We start from the raw sequence: 17,247 nt of genomic DNA, 5'->3' as shown, positions 1-17,247 counted from the left end.
GACCACAACCTGTGCCCATGTGGAATGCCAGCGCTTCAGGCCAGGGCTTTAACCCACTGCGCCACAGCACCGGCCCCCTGATGTATGTTCTTGTGGTTTTTAATCCTCTACCTATTGTGCTGTAGTGACTTGCTGGTCATCGATTGATTTTTTTGTTGTTGTTAAAAATGAAGCTTTGTGGCCGGCGCTGTGGCTCACTAGGCTAATCCTTCGCCTAACGGCGCCGGCACCCCGTGTTCTAGTCCCAGTCGGGGTGCCGGATTCTGTCCCGGTTGCCCCTCTTCTGGGCCAGCTCTCTGCTGTGGTCAGGGAGTGCAGTGGAGGATGGCCCAGGTGCTTGAGCCCTGCACCCACATGGGAGACCGGGAGGGGTACCTGGCTCCTGGCTTCGGATCAGCGTGATGCGCCGGCTGCGGCGGCCATTGGAGGGTGAGCCAGCGGCAAGGGAAGACCTTTCTCTCTCTCTCTCACTGTCCACTCTGCCTGTCAAAAATTAAAAAAAAAAAAAAAATGAAGCTTTGTTATAGAAATCAGCATATTGTGTTTTTAAATCTGTAGAGACAAAATTATGGTGACTGACATGGTCAGATATCAAATTTAAGTATAGAAATACCTTCAAGCTGTCCTATCATTTTACATTCATTTTATACTTATGGACAGTATTGACGGTTTCTTTCTTCTTTGTTTCATAAACTCTAATTTCTAGCAAGGGGTTGTGAATTTTTAAAAATCTGTATTTCATTTTAATTAATCTGCAGTGAGGGCCTGAACCTCCACAATGAAGATGAGAAGCAAAGAGGGAGCAGGCTTCTCCTGGGTCGCTAGTGACTTGTCACCACTGAGCAAGTCTCATGACTCGCATCCCACGGCTGCCTGCATCTACTGTGTGGCTGTCCTGTGTCTCGGGCTGGTGTAGGAGGCAGAGGATGGAGGGTGGGGAAAGTTCTAAGGCCTAGGAAGTCACAAGGGCGATTTGGCTGGTAGCCACCTGGACATTCAGTGCAGAGCAAAGCTAATGAGAAAGCCAGTGGGACAATGAGCCATTATTTCTGACTGTCAGTGAGTGCCCAGTCTGATATTGGATGACCCACCACTCCTCCTCCCACCAATTTTAATTTTCCTGGCCTTTGACTGCAAGTGAAGCAGTATGTTCAGAGTCTAGGGGCAACCCCCGGCTGGTTCTCTCTGTAATCACGGCTTACTGATTGACTTTGGGCCACCCTCTTGCTCAGTGCCCACCACACACTATGCCAGATTAGCACAACTCGCTCTCCAGAACTTCAGCAGCAAGCAATCCAGCCAGGCTCAAACCCGCCACAGTATGGTCGAAACCTAACTTGTCAAGCCAGTACAGATTTGTTGAACACTAATCATACAAGGTATTAGTACACTTTGCATATACAGAAAGAACTCAGTTATCAAATAGGTTGGAGAACTGCTGCGTTATACCAAGATCTTCTCAGGGCCCCACTATTATGTGTCAGGAATCTGAGAAAGCCGTATGGCCTCAGATTTTTCAAGAAGCATCTTGAGAGATAAATATATCAAAGAAAGACTACCTTAAATCTAATTCTCGGGACTGGTGCTGTGGTACAGCGGGTTAACGCCCTGACCTGAAGCACCAGCATCCCATTATGGGTGCCAGTTTGAGACCCAGCTGCTCCACTTCCGATCCAGCTCTCTGTTATGGCCTGGAATAGCAGTAGAAGATGGCCCAAGTGTTTGGGCCCCTGTACCCACATGGGAGACCTGGAAGAAGCTCCTGGCTCCTGGCTTCGGATTGGCGCAGCTCTGGCCGTTGCGGACAGAGTGAACTGGAGGCTGAAAGACCTCTCTCTCTCTTTTCTCTCTAACTCTGACTTTCAAATAATAAAAATTTTTAAAAATGTAATTCTCGGCATTGGCAGCTCTGAAATTTTTTTTTTATTTTTTTTATACTTTTTTTTTATCTTTTATTTAATGAATATAAATTTCCAAAGTACGACTCATGTGTTACAATGGCTTCCCCCCATACCGTCCTTCCCACCCACAACCCTCCCCTTTCCCACTCCCTCTCCCCTTCCATTCACATCAAGATTCATTTTCGATTATCTTAATATACAGATCAGCTTAGTATACCTTAAGTAAGTATTTCAACAGTTTGCTCCCACACAGAAACATAAAGTGAAAAATAATAGATGATTTTTTTTAAATGATGATGAAATCAGATCAGACCTATTGTCATGTTTAATCCCAGTGAGAGTCAAGTTGGGAATTGATAATTTCTTTTTTCTTTCTTTTTTTTTTTTTTTACAGAAGATCAGTTTAGTGTACATTAAGTAAAGATTTCAATCGTTTGCACCCCCATAGAAACACAAAGTGAAATATACTGTTTGAGTACTCGTTATAGCATTAAGCCTCAGCATACAGCACGTTAAGGACAGAGATCCTACATGAGGAGTAAGTGCACAGTGACTCCTGTTGTTGACTTTACAAATTGACACTCCTGTTTATGGCATCAGTAATCTCCCTATGCACCAGTCATGAGTTTCCAAGGCTATGGAAGCCCCTTGAGTTCTCCGACTCTTATCTTGTTTAGACACGGTCATAGTCAAAGTAGAGGTTCTCTCCTCCCTTCAGAGAAAGGCACCTCCCTCTTTGAAGACCTGTTCTTTCCACTGGGATCTCACTCACAGAGATCTTTTTGCCAGAGTGTCTTGGCTTTCCATGCCTGAAATACTCTCATGGGCTTTTCAGCCAGATCCGAGTGCCTTTAGGGCTGATTCTGAGGCCAGAGTGCTATTTAGGACATCTGCCATTCTATGAGTCTGGCAGCTCTGAAATTAACCTCCCAGGCCGTTTGGGTTCATTCAGGTCTGCTGTGGTGGGGAGTGGTGAGTGCTCCGCTGCTGCTCCTCTGGACCCACTGAAGCCACATGGCTGCTCCCAGTCGATGACAAGACTGGCAGGAATGACCATGTAGGCCCATCCCTCCAAACTGTGGGACTTCTGTAACAAGCAGCTGTGGCTTGAGGATGCCCCTTTCTCCTGGCCAACTTTTCTCACACCTGCATTGCCACCTCAGACTCTTCCTATCACATCTTTCTTTCCTGTAACAAAAACTTCTCCTATTTTTCCCCCTTTGTCATAGGGACATCCCTCAACAAATACCTTGCACATATAATTCCATCTTGGTATCTGCTGCTCAGAGGACCTGTACTAGCACACATAGCTATCTCAGATGTGTTTATAAAGTCTTTACACATCCAGGACTGGTGCTGTGGCATCATGAGTAAAGCCACTTGTCTGCAGCACCCACATCCAGTATGGGCACCAGTTCGAACCCCGGTTGCTCCACTTCTGATCCAGCTCTCTGCTAATGCACATGGGAAAGCAGTGAAAGATGGCCACTGCACTCATGCAGGAGACCTAGAAGAATCTCCTGGATTCTGGCTTTGGCCTGGCCCAGCCTCAGCCACTGCGGCCATTTGGGGAATGGACCAGTGGATGGAAGATCTCTCTGTAACTCTGCCTTTCAAATAATTAAATAAATCTTAAAAAAAAAAAAAAAAAGTCTCTACACATCCAGCTCCTCCGAGAGCCGCCCAACACTTCTATGGCATCTGCCTTTTTTTTTAAGATTTTATTTATCTATTTGAGAGGTAGAGTTACAGACAGTGAGAAGGAGAAACAAAGAGAAAGGTTTTCTGTCCACTGGTTCACTTCCCAATGGCAGCAACGTTTGGAGATGCGCCGATCTGAAGCCAGGAGCCAGGTGCTTCTTCCCAGTCCTCCACGCAGGTGCAGGGGCCCAAGGACTTGGGCCATCCTCCACTGCGTTCCCAGGCCACAGCAAGGAGCTGGACTGGAAGAGGAGCAGCCAGGACTAGAACCGGTGCTCACACGGGATGCCGGCGCCGCAGGCGGAGGATTAACCTACCACACCACAGCACCAGCCCGGCATCTGCCTTTTATGATCTGCACCAAGAGCTCTCCCAGTGCAGTAGTAAGGTTCACAGACTCTGGAACACAACGGTAAGGTTCAAATCCCAACTCTGTCACCCACTAGCTGTACCTCAACAAGCTATAGAATGAGGGATAACACTGTCTTGCAAGGCCCACAAGGATTAAATGACATATTAAAGCTCTGAGCTGCACAGAGCAGGTTCTCAATTAGCAGAGTGAATATGACTGTTCACAGTCATCTGTGGTTTCTGTCCTTTGCTCCATTAGAGTACAAACTCTCGAGGGTGGTCAGTTTGTCCTTCATATTCTTCAAACTCCTCTGAAGAGCCTGAGATACAGGCCTTATTCATAGTGAGACAAACAGCTTTTAAACCTCATGGGGAGAAATGGCCATTTGTAGAGGAAAAGGGGCGCCTCGGGGAAAAGCACAGGAGCCAGTCTGCAGAGACAGGTGGAGTCAGCCAGTGGTAGGGGGAAATGTAAGCAGTCAGCCCTCCACAGAGCCTGTGGGTTCAATTAGCCACACGTGCAAAATGTGTGAGGGAAAAAAGGTTGCATCCATACTGAACATGGAATTACAAGTAATCAAGAGATGATGTAAAGTGTGCAAGAGGATGTGCACAGGTTATATGTAAATACTACACCATTTAAATGAGGGACTTGAGCATCTCCATGGATACAAAAGATAATTATACACAAAATTGATAATAAAGTATAAAATATGCACAAATTAAATATATGTAAATATGTAAAAGCAAACATGATTTCAGAAATAACTGCCTAACAGCAGGGAAGACCACAGGTGTGCTCCAGACCCCTTTGCAAAGGTGGCTTCCTTTAAACCCTTTCTGTAAACACAACCTGGAAGGGCTTTCTTAGCAGTGAAAGCCACATACCCGGCTCACTGCAACAAAGGAAAAATGGGATGCAAGAAAAGGAAGGAAATTGCAAAAGCTGGTGAGACACAATGTGTCCCTTCATGGGCACAATTAGCATATTCAGAACCTGGGCTTTCTTGCCCAGTGCCTTCTCAGAGACAATGCATTTGTAAACACAGAAATGGCTACAACAAAGATGGCCATGATGGGTGGGTGTGTGTATATATATATTTTTACATCTAAATCCGTGTCCGGCATCTGACTGTGGCGCCTGGGGAGCTAAGTCCAGTCCATGTGTTTGCCCTGACTCTCCCCTTCCCTGCAACACCCTTTGTTTTGGAGTTTCAGAGAACACAAAATTCCCACAGCTCCTTGGGTAGATTGAGTGTATAGGGGCTTGGCTGGCTGAGGAGGAGGAGATAAAATACTTATCACAGTATTTTAATTAATAAACCCTGTCTATAAATGGTCTAAAATAAATTATGCTAATTCCCATTCTCTCTACATTTACTGAAGTCCCAATTAATGACTTGTGTCTCAGCTTGAAATCAAGAATCATGTGCGCATCACTCAAAAGGAACACTCAGCTTTTACATGGTTTATTCTGCCAGCCAGGGATTTGGGGGCTCCCCCTATTCTTTCCAGTTTTTTGACCCATTCATTCCTCTCTTCCTCCCTTCTACACACTTAAAAAAATTGACTTATTTGAAAGGCAGAAAGATATGGGGGGGAGGGGAAGAGCAAGGACTTCCATCTACTAACTCACCCCCAAATGTCCACCACAGCTGGGACAGAGCCAGGTGGAATCAGGAAGCCAGCTCTACTATGTGAAGGATAGGAACCAACTAACCTCCCAGGACCCACACCAGCAGGAAGCTAGTACAAGGAGACAGCTGGGTATCAAACCCAGGCACTCTGATATGGGATGCAGGCATCCTAACCTGCACTTTAGCCGCTAGGCCTAATGTCTGCCTCTCACACATGTTTATTAAGCAAATGGAATGTGTCAGACACTGTGCTAAGGACTAATTAATCAAGAATCTCACAGTCCTGAGTGGAAGACAGACATAAACATAATGGAAGAGAGACATAGTGGGCCGGCACTGTGGTGTAGCGGGTTAACGCCCTGGCCTGAAGCACCGGCATCCCGTATGGACGCCGGTTTGAGTCTTGGCTGCTCCACTTTCCATCCAGCTCTCTGCTATGGCCTGGGATAGCAGAAGAAGATGGCCCAAGTCCTTGGGCCCCTGCACCCATGTGCAGAGACCCGGAAGAAGCTCCCAGCTCCTGGCTTCAGATCAGTGCAGTTCCGGCCATTTCGGCCAACTGGGGAGTGAACCATCAGATGGAAGAGCCCATTCTCTCTCTGCCTCTCCTCTCTCTAACTCTGACTTTCAAGTAAAATAAATAAATCTTTAAAAAAAAGAGAGAGACATAAACAAGTATTATAAAGTGCTATCGGTTCAAGTATACCTGTAGAAACACTGCAAAGTGGGATTACAAAAGAGTCAATTCACCTTGGAAGCATAACAAAGGCCTCAGAATTATATGGAATCTTAAAAATGGAAGATGTGGGGCCAACACTATGGCCTAGCCAGTAAAGCCACTGCCTGCAGTGCTGGCATCCCACATGAGGGCTAGATCGAGTCCTGGCTGCTCCACTTCCAATCCAGCTCCCTGCTAATGTGCCTGGGAAAGCAGTGGAAGATGGCACAAGTCCCTGGGCCCCTGTAGCCATGTGGGAGACCTGGAAAAAGCTCCAGGCTCCTGGCTTTGGATCAGCCCAGCTCCAGCCACCCACTGTGGCCATTTGGGGAGTAAACCAGTAGATGGAAGACCTCTTTCTCTGCCTCTGCCTCTCTGTAACTCTGCCTTTCAAATAGATAGATAAATCTTTTTTTAAAATGGAAGATGTGCAAGGCAGACAAGGAGGGGAAGGAAAGACACTCAGCCTGCATGGCATGTTCAGCAACTGCAAGTAATACAAGAAGAAGACATTACAATGGATGGGAGGTCAGGAAAGCAGGTCCTAGGAGGAGGGGCTGTCAAACAAGACCATGCTGGAAAGGTCAGCTAGGGCCAGATTGGGACCTATTAAACACAGTGCCTGCTCAGTTTCCTACTTCCCCCATGAAACTGCAAGCATGAAACAACTGACATGTGTGGCCAACTATGACTCAGCCCAGAAGAAGGGGGAGAAGAGCTGGCTGCTCTGAATACCAGGCCCATCAACATCTGGAGTATCATATTTAGGGTCACGGCGACAAACTAGGGGGCATCATTAGGTGGAAGAATAAATCTGATCCTTCTTATGCTTCTTGGTCACAGGCAGAGTCTACATTTGTGATTTGTAAAAATATTTATTCATTTGAAAGGCAGAAACAGAGAGAGAGAATCGATCTTCCATTCACTGGTTAACAAGTGGCCTTGACAGCTGAATCTGGACCAGGCAGAAGCCAAGAGCCAGGAACTCCATCTTGGTCTCCCACATGGGTGGTAGGGGCCTAAGCACTTGGGTCACCTTTCACTGTCTTCCCAAGCACATTAGCAGGAAGATGGATCAGAAACTGAACCAGTGCTCCACTATGGGATGCTGGCATCTCAGGGGGGCAGCTTAACCTACTATGCCACAAAACCAGCTGCTACATTTGTGATTTCTTAACCGAAAAATTTAAAAAGCATACGTGTTAGTTCACTTAATTCCAGGAAAATTCAAGTGAGAATGCACCAGTGAGTCACCAGTGAGATTGCATTTAAAATCACACACCCTCGGAGCCGAGAACAGCCTGGTGACAAAAGACTTCACAAAGAAGGACTGAAGATGGTGCCTCTGGGCCGGGGTCACTGACATCTAAGGGGCCAGGGTGGAGGGCACAGGCATCTGCTGGACCGTTCAAGTAGTTCTTTCATCTTATCCAAAAGAACAAAGTTATGGGATACAGGAAAGGAACATCTTCCTGCCTACCTCACACAGGGCAGTGGTCATTTACAGTAAAGCAAAGGTTCCTTATCACAGGACCTTGCTTTTATATTCCTTGTTTTTGGATTCATCTTGAAAGGAAGAAAGTCTGAACTCAGGATCTGATTCAACACAGAGGAGCCCCTAGAGGGCAGTTACCCTTCCAGTTTCTCCAGGAATAAAGAAGCAACCTGTATGATTTGTCTAATTACAAAGAAATTAGTATTCAAGCTAAAGGCTGATTTTAATTTGAAACAGGTGCTTAGATGGTAGTATTTGTAAATGCTTTATCTTTTGCTTCAAACGGGAAGACCAAGTAAATCGTATGGGTGAAAATAACAGCAGCAGGCTTGAGGACGCTGTGGAACTGGATACCGGCCAAGGCGGCTGCACAAACACATTCTGACCTCACAAGGAAGCAGAGCCAGCCCTCCCAGAATACAGGAGGCCAAGGAGAAGGGGCTTTAGAAATAAGATGTCAGGCACATCTGTTATCTAGTGCCACCTAGCAAACCAAACCAAAACTTCATGGCTTTATACACCTGTGACGTTCAGGAGGCTCAGCACTGACAGGGTGCTTCTGGTCTCTGCGGGATTCTCCCGCACCTGCCTCAGGACTGGGCTCAGCTGGGCCTTTTTCTCCTTAGATGCTTCATTCTAGACTCCACAACAGTGAACGTGAAAGTTGGAAAGCCTCTTGATGTTGTGAGTGACATCACTTCCACCCAATTTTATTAGTCAAAGCAAGCCACAAGGACAGCCTCTACAAGGGTTAGAGGACTGGACCACATCTCTTGAGAGACAGAATGATGAAGTCACACCATAAAAGAGCATGCCATCTACCACAGAGGACTTAGCGCCTGCTGCCAAAACACCTCTATCACGTGGGGTGAATGCACATGTGCTGGCAAGTGGAAACATCTTCCCTGGGGATCCCGACCATGCAGAGCACAGCGCAATGGGAAAAATCAGGGGCAGGGAGGCCAACAAAGCTTCTGCAGCCTCAGTCAACCTAAGCTTTCAAGGAGTGCAGTCTAGAGAACAATGAAGCAGAAAGACCACACAGGGCAGACGCCAGGGCCAGGGCCAGCAAGAGCACCTGGAATCAGAAGGGAGCCGATGGCTTTCCCACACATCCTTCCTTCCCGACAGAACCCACTTGCAGTGAGGCAAGGTTCAGCTGTGGCAGTTCCCCAAGTGAAGAACCCTGTACCCCAATGATACCTTTCCTTTTTTTTTTTTTAAATTTAATGTTTCATGAACTTTTTTTTTTTTTTTTCTGACAGGCAGAGTGGACAGTGAGAGAGAGAGAGAGAGAAAGGTCTTCCTTTGCCGTTGGTTCACCCTCCAATGGCCGGCACACCGCGCTGATCCGATGGCAGGAGCCAGGAGCCAGGTGCTTTTCCTGGTCTCCCATGGGGTGCAGGGCCTAAGCACCTGGGCCATCCTCCACTGCACTCCCTGGCCACAGCAGAGAGCTGGCCTGGAAGAGGGGCAACTGGGACAGAATCCGGCGCCCCAACCGGGACTAGAACCTGGTGTACCGGCGCCACAAGGCGGAGGATTAGCCTAGTGAGCCGCGGCGCCGGCCTTGATACCTTTCCTTTTTAATATCTGGGCTCTATGAACTCACTGTCTTCTTTTAAACACCTTGTGAGGTGAGAACAGGGACTCTTTTTCCTCTTTGAGAGACAGGAAACCAGGGCCTGGAAGCACCATCCTCCAGTCCCCCAGAGCACTGGCGAAAGAGCCAGGCCCCTCCCCCCCCCAGGTCTCCGCCCATGCTAAGGCGTTGTCCTTTTCCCTGTGGCCTGCTCACCTTCTTCCCCAGAAGTGGTTAAGTAATTTCCAGTCAAGGGTGTCTTCAGTTAATACACCATCATCTAAAGCTGTGTATAAAAAACTGGGGCCCAGGCTCTGCCATGCCAGCTTAGGGGCAAACATTCAAAGCAGGTGACTTCACCCTACTGGGTGAAGGCTGGGTTTGACTAATGCCACTATTAATACCTTTGGTAATAATAAACTAATTAATTAAGTCACAAGATGGCTATCCCTTTCCAGTTTCAAAGTACTTTTCCAATATGAAATCAGTGGATCCTTATAATGTGGCACTAATGTCTAATAGAATGTGCCAGGCACTGTTTCATATCCTGGATATGTATAGGTTGAGCATCTGTAACCCAAAATCTGAAATTCTCAAGTGCTCCAAAATCTGCAACGTTTTATGCACGGACATGACACTAAAAGAACTTCAGGTTTGGAGCACCCTGAATTTTGGGTTTTTAGATAAGGGATGCTCAACCAGTGAAGTTTATGCAAATATTCCTAAATCAGAGTAACACTGACATTTGACACATTTCCGGTACCAAGAATTTCAGATAGAGGCTGTTCAATCTGCTTTAACTCATTAATCCTCAAAATAACCTTAGGAAGAAAAATACTATTACCACCTCAAAACTGAGAGAATTTAAGTAACTTCCCAAGGTCACACAGCTAATAAGTAGAGAGCCCAAGATTTGAATTCAAGGCCCATGTCCTTAAACCACTATTCTGTGCTGCCTTCCTAACATTATGCAGAGCTCGCCTGGACTCACAGCCCCTTTACATCCCATCGAGGAGACAGAACCAGGTCTTTGCTCTGCAGCCATTTCTACTTCACCTGGTTTCCCTAACAGGAGGGATTACAGGAGTGGTGAGGCCAAAGGTAGTACAAACTCTGAATACTTCAAAACATGCCACCCTATAGCTAGGGAAATTAAAATGCACTGCAGGTATTTTCCTGGAGAAGACAATAGCTACTGTGTAATGTAAGTTTAGAAGCAGAGGAAGGATGAAGCTGGGCAAATGGGAGCTGAATGAACTGGCCCCAGAAGTAGCAAAGGGAGGGCCATGGAGGCCAGGCTCCAAGTGCCTGTCCATGAAGGCACCAGCAGTTCTTAAGGAGAGAGGACACAAACACATCACTTCACTCCCACCCACCCCAGACGCCAAAGACTTCCATTCCTCTACTGCCAGGAAAAAAGGCAAACTTACCTTCTGCTGACTGCCTCAATTAGAACCCAACCTGTTGCTCTCATTTCAGAGAGAATGTAGCTACAGATTTCCACTGACCTCCAGAATGGGCAGGGCTACCTCCATCTGCACCAAGTCCCCTAGGTGCCACAGCTCAACTTGTTGACCCACTCGGGAACTCCTGGCTCTGGGGGCAGGACTGTGCTTGTGGTTACGCTCTGACTGCGCCACTGCAGGAAGTGGGCCTCTGCTCTTTACCTCTGGCTGATAACGAACTAATTGATACGGCATGGTCTTTCTTCTCTCAGGCCTTATCATTTTGAACACTTGTGCCCTGTGTGTACTGAATGATCTTTGCTAGCATTCAGGACACTGTCAAATTGCTTTGTGAACTGGTGTGCAATCCGCTCTTGAGTATCATGACAGAATGGGGTCAACAGATCTAGTTCTGGAAGCCAGAGGAACAAGAATTCAAGATAGTGTACGGAACGGTAAAACAGTCCCTATTCACAGATGCTGTGATTGTCTAAACTACGTAAATAATCCTAAAGAATCTGTAAAAAAGAACTAAAAGAACTCATACATGAGTTTGGCAAAGTCACAGGATAATAGGTCAACATCCAGAAAATCTCTAAGTGTACACCTGGAAACTAAAAAGATGGAATAGGGGAATAAAAAAGCTAAGATGCTTGCAGTAATGATCTGTATAGAACTTCACAATTCACAGCTTAGAATTTCACAACCACCTAAGAGGAAGGAAGAGGGAGCAGGAGCTCTTTGGTTGGGAACACCTGCATTCTCACATTGCCACCCCCTTCTGAAATGCCCTTAAGGGTTGGGGCCTCAAGATGCAGGTGTGTTAAAAGGCTCTTCAGGTGAGTCTGATCACCTTCTGATGGCAAACTAACGTAACTGGAAGCCTCAGCATCACCTGGGGACCTGTTACAAATGAAATTCCTCTCACCTGCTAACTCAGGCAGCAGGGTCTGGCAATGGGCTTTATAATAAATCAGGTGATCCTGATGAGCACACCATACTTCGTTCAAGACAGGCATTTCTAGTCTATTCTGTGCTTAGGTGACGAGGCTGGAAGCTTGTAGCACCCTCTGCTGGTGTCCACCTGCAAAGGCCAACCTGTGAGAACTTTTCTATTTAAGTGAAGAAAAGGTAAAAACTCTGCTTCTGTTACATCAACCACCGCCTTGTTGGAACATTCCCAACACCATGTTGCCTTTTTCTTTAGCTCGGCTGCAGCTTCAGTTTCTTCAATTCGTCCAGGCTCAGAGCTTGATGAAAAATTCAGGCATAACAGGATCCAAGGTCAGGCCTCATACAGGAACTGGGTGGAGGAGGATTTCTTTGCCTTGGTCTAAGTGCAGTGTCACTCTGGCTATAAAGAGGGATGTGACTCATTGCCTTATACAAATCCCTCAATAGCTTCCCATGGCATTTGAAGCAGAATCTAGTCTTTACCCGGATCTTCTAGGCTTGCAATCCTGGAGCCCTAACTACTCTAAGTTCATTTCCAATCCCCCTTACCCTAGGCAAACTCTAGATATCAGTGCACTTGCTCCCTCTCTAGCCCTAGTTATCCACAGGGCTGCTATTCTCAACAGGGTTTTTGTTTTTGCTTTTCAGAAAGCTGTGGCAATTCACTATATTAGTTTTTGTGAATAAGCAAAGCGATAGTTACTCATGTTAATCAGGAGAGAGGAGCATGTGGTTACCTTTAGTGATGTTGAGGCGTGACAAGTGAGGATGGCCCATTATAAATAACCATGAAGAGTCCTCGGTTGATGCTGATATTCTATGAAGTTGTTTCAGTAGAAGAACATCACTGTACTCAGACTAGTTGCGAGTTAAAACTGTCAGGGATGCAGTTTTCTGTTTCACATGCATGTTCACTCTCTAGAAGTCTAAGATTACTGAGCGCAGTGACTTTATTTTGTTTACAACTAGTTCTATCATCAGTTCCTAAACAGAACCTGAGATAGACTAGGTGCCCATAAATGTTTATAAAATATTGTTAAAAACATCTTCCATATCTCAGATCCTACACCTCTACAATGGGCCCTCCATTAGGGACAGCTGAATCTGGCTCCTTGGAATATCTCAAAGGTGATGGCAAGGCCAACAATATCTGGTAGGCAGGCCAATAATAACATTACCATTGACAGAACTTTAAAATGGAGCAAGCAGTTGAGTCCGCCGGACTCTTCCTTGGACTAGAAAGAATTTAGCCTCCTAAAACAATGACCAGTAAAACACTGCTTCCCAGAAGCAAGAAACAGTCAAGTTAAAGATTATACTGCAAATAAAATGGGAGGAACACGCCTTAATCTGTTAAATCCTTTTTCCCACTTAACATCTTATAGTCATGTGGGTTGAAAGAGATCAAATTCCCCATCCTGAATATTTCAAGATGTTTGCTTATTTATTTGAAAGTCAGAGTTACATCTGGCTCAATCCCCAGATGTCCAGAGCTAGGCCAGGCCAAAGCCAGGAGCCAGGAGCTTCATCCTGGTCTCCCATGTAGGTGGCAGGGTGGCAGGGGCCCAAACGGATTGGAGGTGGAGAAGCTGGGACACCACCCTGCACCTATATGGGATGTCAGTGTCACAGGCAGCAACTTATCTACCACACCACAACACTGGCCCCCTGAATATGTATCTTTGGTCTATCCCAGGTGGTTATCCAGAGAAAGACCTCTGTAGACACAGAAATGGCTCTGAAAAGCTGTCTTTCTGCAATAGGGATATTATTATCTACCATATTATATTAGTAAAGCAAACTGTGGATGCAGGCAGAAGCTCTTCTATCCTGCATCCCCCACTCTACCTGGTAAAGACTCTTCTTTCTACAGGAAGAGACTGGGGGGGGGGGGGTCAGTGACCTGATCCAGGGGTCACCAGAGGTGGATGTAGCCTGGGAAACTTCATCCGCTTTACAAGACTCTTGCAGCGCAGCTCCTCCTCCCCTCAACCTTCCAGCCTGCCATTTCCCTTCCCCACAGAGGCCCGAGCTCCCACCCCTGTGTTTGGCTCTGTTCTACATAAGGTTCAGCCATCTTGCTCCTCTTTGAGTCTCATATTTTGTGTGGCTTCCAAGCTTACGCATGTCAATAAACTTGTAGGTTTCTTTCCTATTACTGTGTATACTGCCAACTCATTTCACAGATTCAAGACACTGAACCTTCAAAGGGAAAACAGTACATTTAAAACTTCCCTCCAGGATGTTTAACAAAATATAAGACATAGTGTGCAGTTTCGCTAGCACTCCAGAAAAGTCTTCATACTAATAAAGTTGTCACCATTCTACCATCTGCTTATTATAATACTATTTTAAGAATAAATTTGCAGTTTATTTTGTAGAAAGGAATTAAGATACTATTTTTTTATTTTTAAGATTTATTTATTTATTTGAAAGGCAGCGTTAGAGAGAGGTAAAGACAGAAAACTTCCACCTGCTGGTTCACTCCCCAAATGGTGGCAACGGCCAGGAGCCTAGAACACCGTCTAGGTCTCCCACATGGGTAGCAGGGGCACAAGCACTTGAGCCATTTTCACTGCTTTCCCTCATGCATTAGCAAGGAGCTGCATCTGAAGCAGAGTAGCCAGGACTCCAACCAGTACCCATATGGGATGTCAGCATCATAGCCAGCAGCTTAGCCTACTGCAGCACAACACTGGCCCCTACATACTATTTTTTTTTAAACATTTATTTATTTATTTGAAAGGCAGGGTTAGAGAGAGAGAGAGAGCCAGAGAGCAAGAGCGAGAGCAAGAGAGGTCTTCCATCCACTGGTTCACTCCCCAAATGGCTGCAACGGCCGAAGCTGCGCTGAGCCGAAGCCAGGAGCCAGGAGCTTCTTCCAGGTCTCCCACGAGGGTACAGGGACTCAAGGACTTGGGCCATCCTCTACTGTTTTCCCAGGCCATAGCAGAGAGCTGGATCGGAAGTGGAGCAGCCAGGACTTGAACTGGCACCCATATGGGATGCTGGCACTGCAGGCAGTGGCTTTACCCACTCTGCCACCATGCCAGCCCCACAAGATAATATTCTTTAGCTGATCAGATTGCCCTGATAAATAAAGGACGCTTGATAATATATGGTTTTGGCAGTGGTGTGGACTAACAGGAAAAAAGTCATTAACAAGAAGAGGAAAGTGACACAACCTCTTTTCAGTCAACCTGAGAATATTTGACAAAATTTAAATGCATAAAGCCTTTGATACGGGGCTGGTGCTGTGACTTCAACACAGGGGCTGAGGCTTTGGCATAGTAGGCTAAGCCTCCATTTGTGGCACTGGCATCCCATATGGGCACCCGTCATGTCCCAGCTGTTCCTCTTATGATCCAGCTCCCTGCTAATGGCCCTGGAAAACAGCAGAAGATGGCCCAACTACTTGGGCCCCTGTACCTTCACGGAAAACCCAAAAGAAGCTCCTGGCTCCCTGGCCCGGTTCTGGAAACTAAGGCCATTTGGGGAGTGAACCAGTGGATGGAAGACCTGTCTCTGCCTCTCTGTCTGCAGCTCTACCTCTCAAATACACAAACAAAAACCAAAACAAAACAAACACAAAAAAAACTTGAACACAGATAAACACATAAACATTATTAAATAAGCCATAAAAATGGCCATACATCCCTCTACCCTGGCTAATAGGAGAAAGACTGCTATTTCTTTTCTTTCTTTGATTTTAAAGATTTATTTATTTGAAAGGCAGAGTTAGAGAGAGGCAGAGGCAGAGGCAGAGAGAGAGAGAGAGAGAGAGAGAGAGATGTTCCATCTTCCATTCCCCAAATGACTTCAACGGCTGGAGCTGGGCAGATCCAAAGCCAGGAGCCAAGAGCCTCTTCTGGGTCTCCCACACAAGTGCAGGGGCCCAAGTATCTGGACCATCTTCTACTACTTTCCCAGGCCACAAAAGAGAGCTGGATCAGAAGAGGAGCAGCTGGGACTAGAATCAGCACCCATATGGGACGCCAGTGCTGCAGGCAGAGGATTAACCTACTGTGCCACAGCGCTGGCCCCTCGATTCGTTTCTCTAACCTTAAGATTTATAGAAATATCCCAAGTCCTGAAAGCATCTAATAGAGAGCAAATTCATGCTTCCTCAAAACTCTATTTTTTTGAAAAATTATTTATTTATTTGAAAGGCAGAATGATACAGAGAGGGAGAGACAGAGCAAGCTCTTCCGTCTGCTAGCTCACTCCCAAAAAGCCTGCAACACAGCTGCGGCTGGGCCAGCCTGAAGCCAGCAAGCCAGGAATTCCATCCCTGTCTCCTAAGTAGGTGGCAGGGACCCAAGCACCCAGACCATCATCTGCTGCTTTTTCAGATGCAATAGCAGTGTGTGTGTGTGTGTGTGTGTGTGTGTGTATATATATATTTGTATGTATACACAAAACACTAAAATATTTCTGGAAAAAAGATGCAGCAAACTAGTTACAAATGATTGCCTCCTGCAAGAACTAAAGCTGAGGCATTGGAGTTGAAGGAAAACAGTGTTTGGTACATAATTTGTTACTTTGTCCATTAATTTCTTTATATTTAAATATATTCTTCTGTGAACTTTAAAAAAACCTTTATGTTCATCTCCTTGAAAGGCAAAGAGTGACACAGAGAGAGGGAGAGACAGAGACATCTTCTATCTGTGGATTAACTCCCCAAATGCCTACAACAGATGGGACCAGGCAACACCAAGGTCTAGAATCCAAAATCTATCTTGGTCTCCCATGTGGGTAACAGGGGCCCAAGCACCTGAGCCACCATCTGCTCCCTCCCAGGATGCCTTAGCAGGAAGATGTGAAGCAGAGTAGCCAGGACTTGAACAGGCATCTGACATGGGATGTGGGGGTGCCGCTCCACAGCACCCACTCCAAATTATTTATTGTAAAAATTAATAACTTTTTAAACAGATAGTAAGAATCACAAGCACTGCTATGGAATCAACATTAAAGATGATTTAGAATCTCGCCTGGACAGTTGTGCTTACCAAATGTCTGCATGGAAGACTTCAGTTGTGTTAAATCCTTCAAATTGTATCATTACTGCCAGATTTCTCTCCAGGGGAACCTCCAAAATCCAGTCTTCATGGAACAGGCTCAAATTTCTGTACTTTGACCTCTTCTTAATGAAGATTGCTGATTAGCCTGTATCAAAAAACCATTAGATACAGGCATTCTCTTCATAGTGCAATCCAGGGCTATTAGAGACTAGACTAGGAACAGACCATGGTGGTGGTGTATCACTTACCTGGTCACCCTCAAACTTAACAGCTGAGATGATAACTGACCTCCTCTGAGGCACTCCCTTGCCAGGCACCGTGTTCCTGACAGCTCCATCAGAGCCAGCTCTGATTCCACTTCGTGTCTGGTAGGCCAGCAATGCAACTAGAGAGTTAGGGCCATGGCCATAGGAGAGACAATTTTGGATACAGGATATATTAT

General features: G+C 46.1%; 1 protein-coding gene across 1 annotated transcript in view; it reads right to left on the bottom strand.

Moving 5' to 3' along the window:
• VDAC2 (voltage dependent anion channel 2) overlaps positions 1-17,022 on the bottom strand; it is a 35,736-nt gene extending 18,714 nt beyond the window's left edge. Inside the window, exon 1 of the transcript XR_016220912.1 lies at positions 16,794-17,022. The gene's annotated coding sequence lies outside the window, so the exon portion shown is untranslated. The remainder of the gene's footprint in view (positions 1-16,793) is intronic.
• Positions 17,023-17,247: the final 225 nt, after the last annotated feature.

This window comes from Oryctolagus cuniculus, chromosome 15, assembly GCF_051225735.1.
Source record: "Oryctolagus cuniculus isolate XC-2025 breed Fujian yellow rabbit chromosome 15, ASM5122573v1, whole genome shotgun sequence".
Lineage (NCBI taxonomy): Eukaryota > Metazoa > Chordata > Mammalia > Lagomorpha > Leporidae > Oryctolagus > Oryctolagus cuniculus.
The sequence above is the reverse complement of the archived record's forward strand: the minus strand, read 5'-3'. Positions and strand labels throughout refer to the sequence as shown.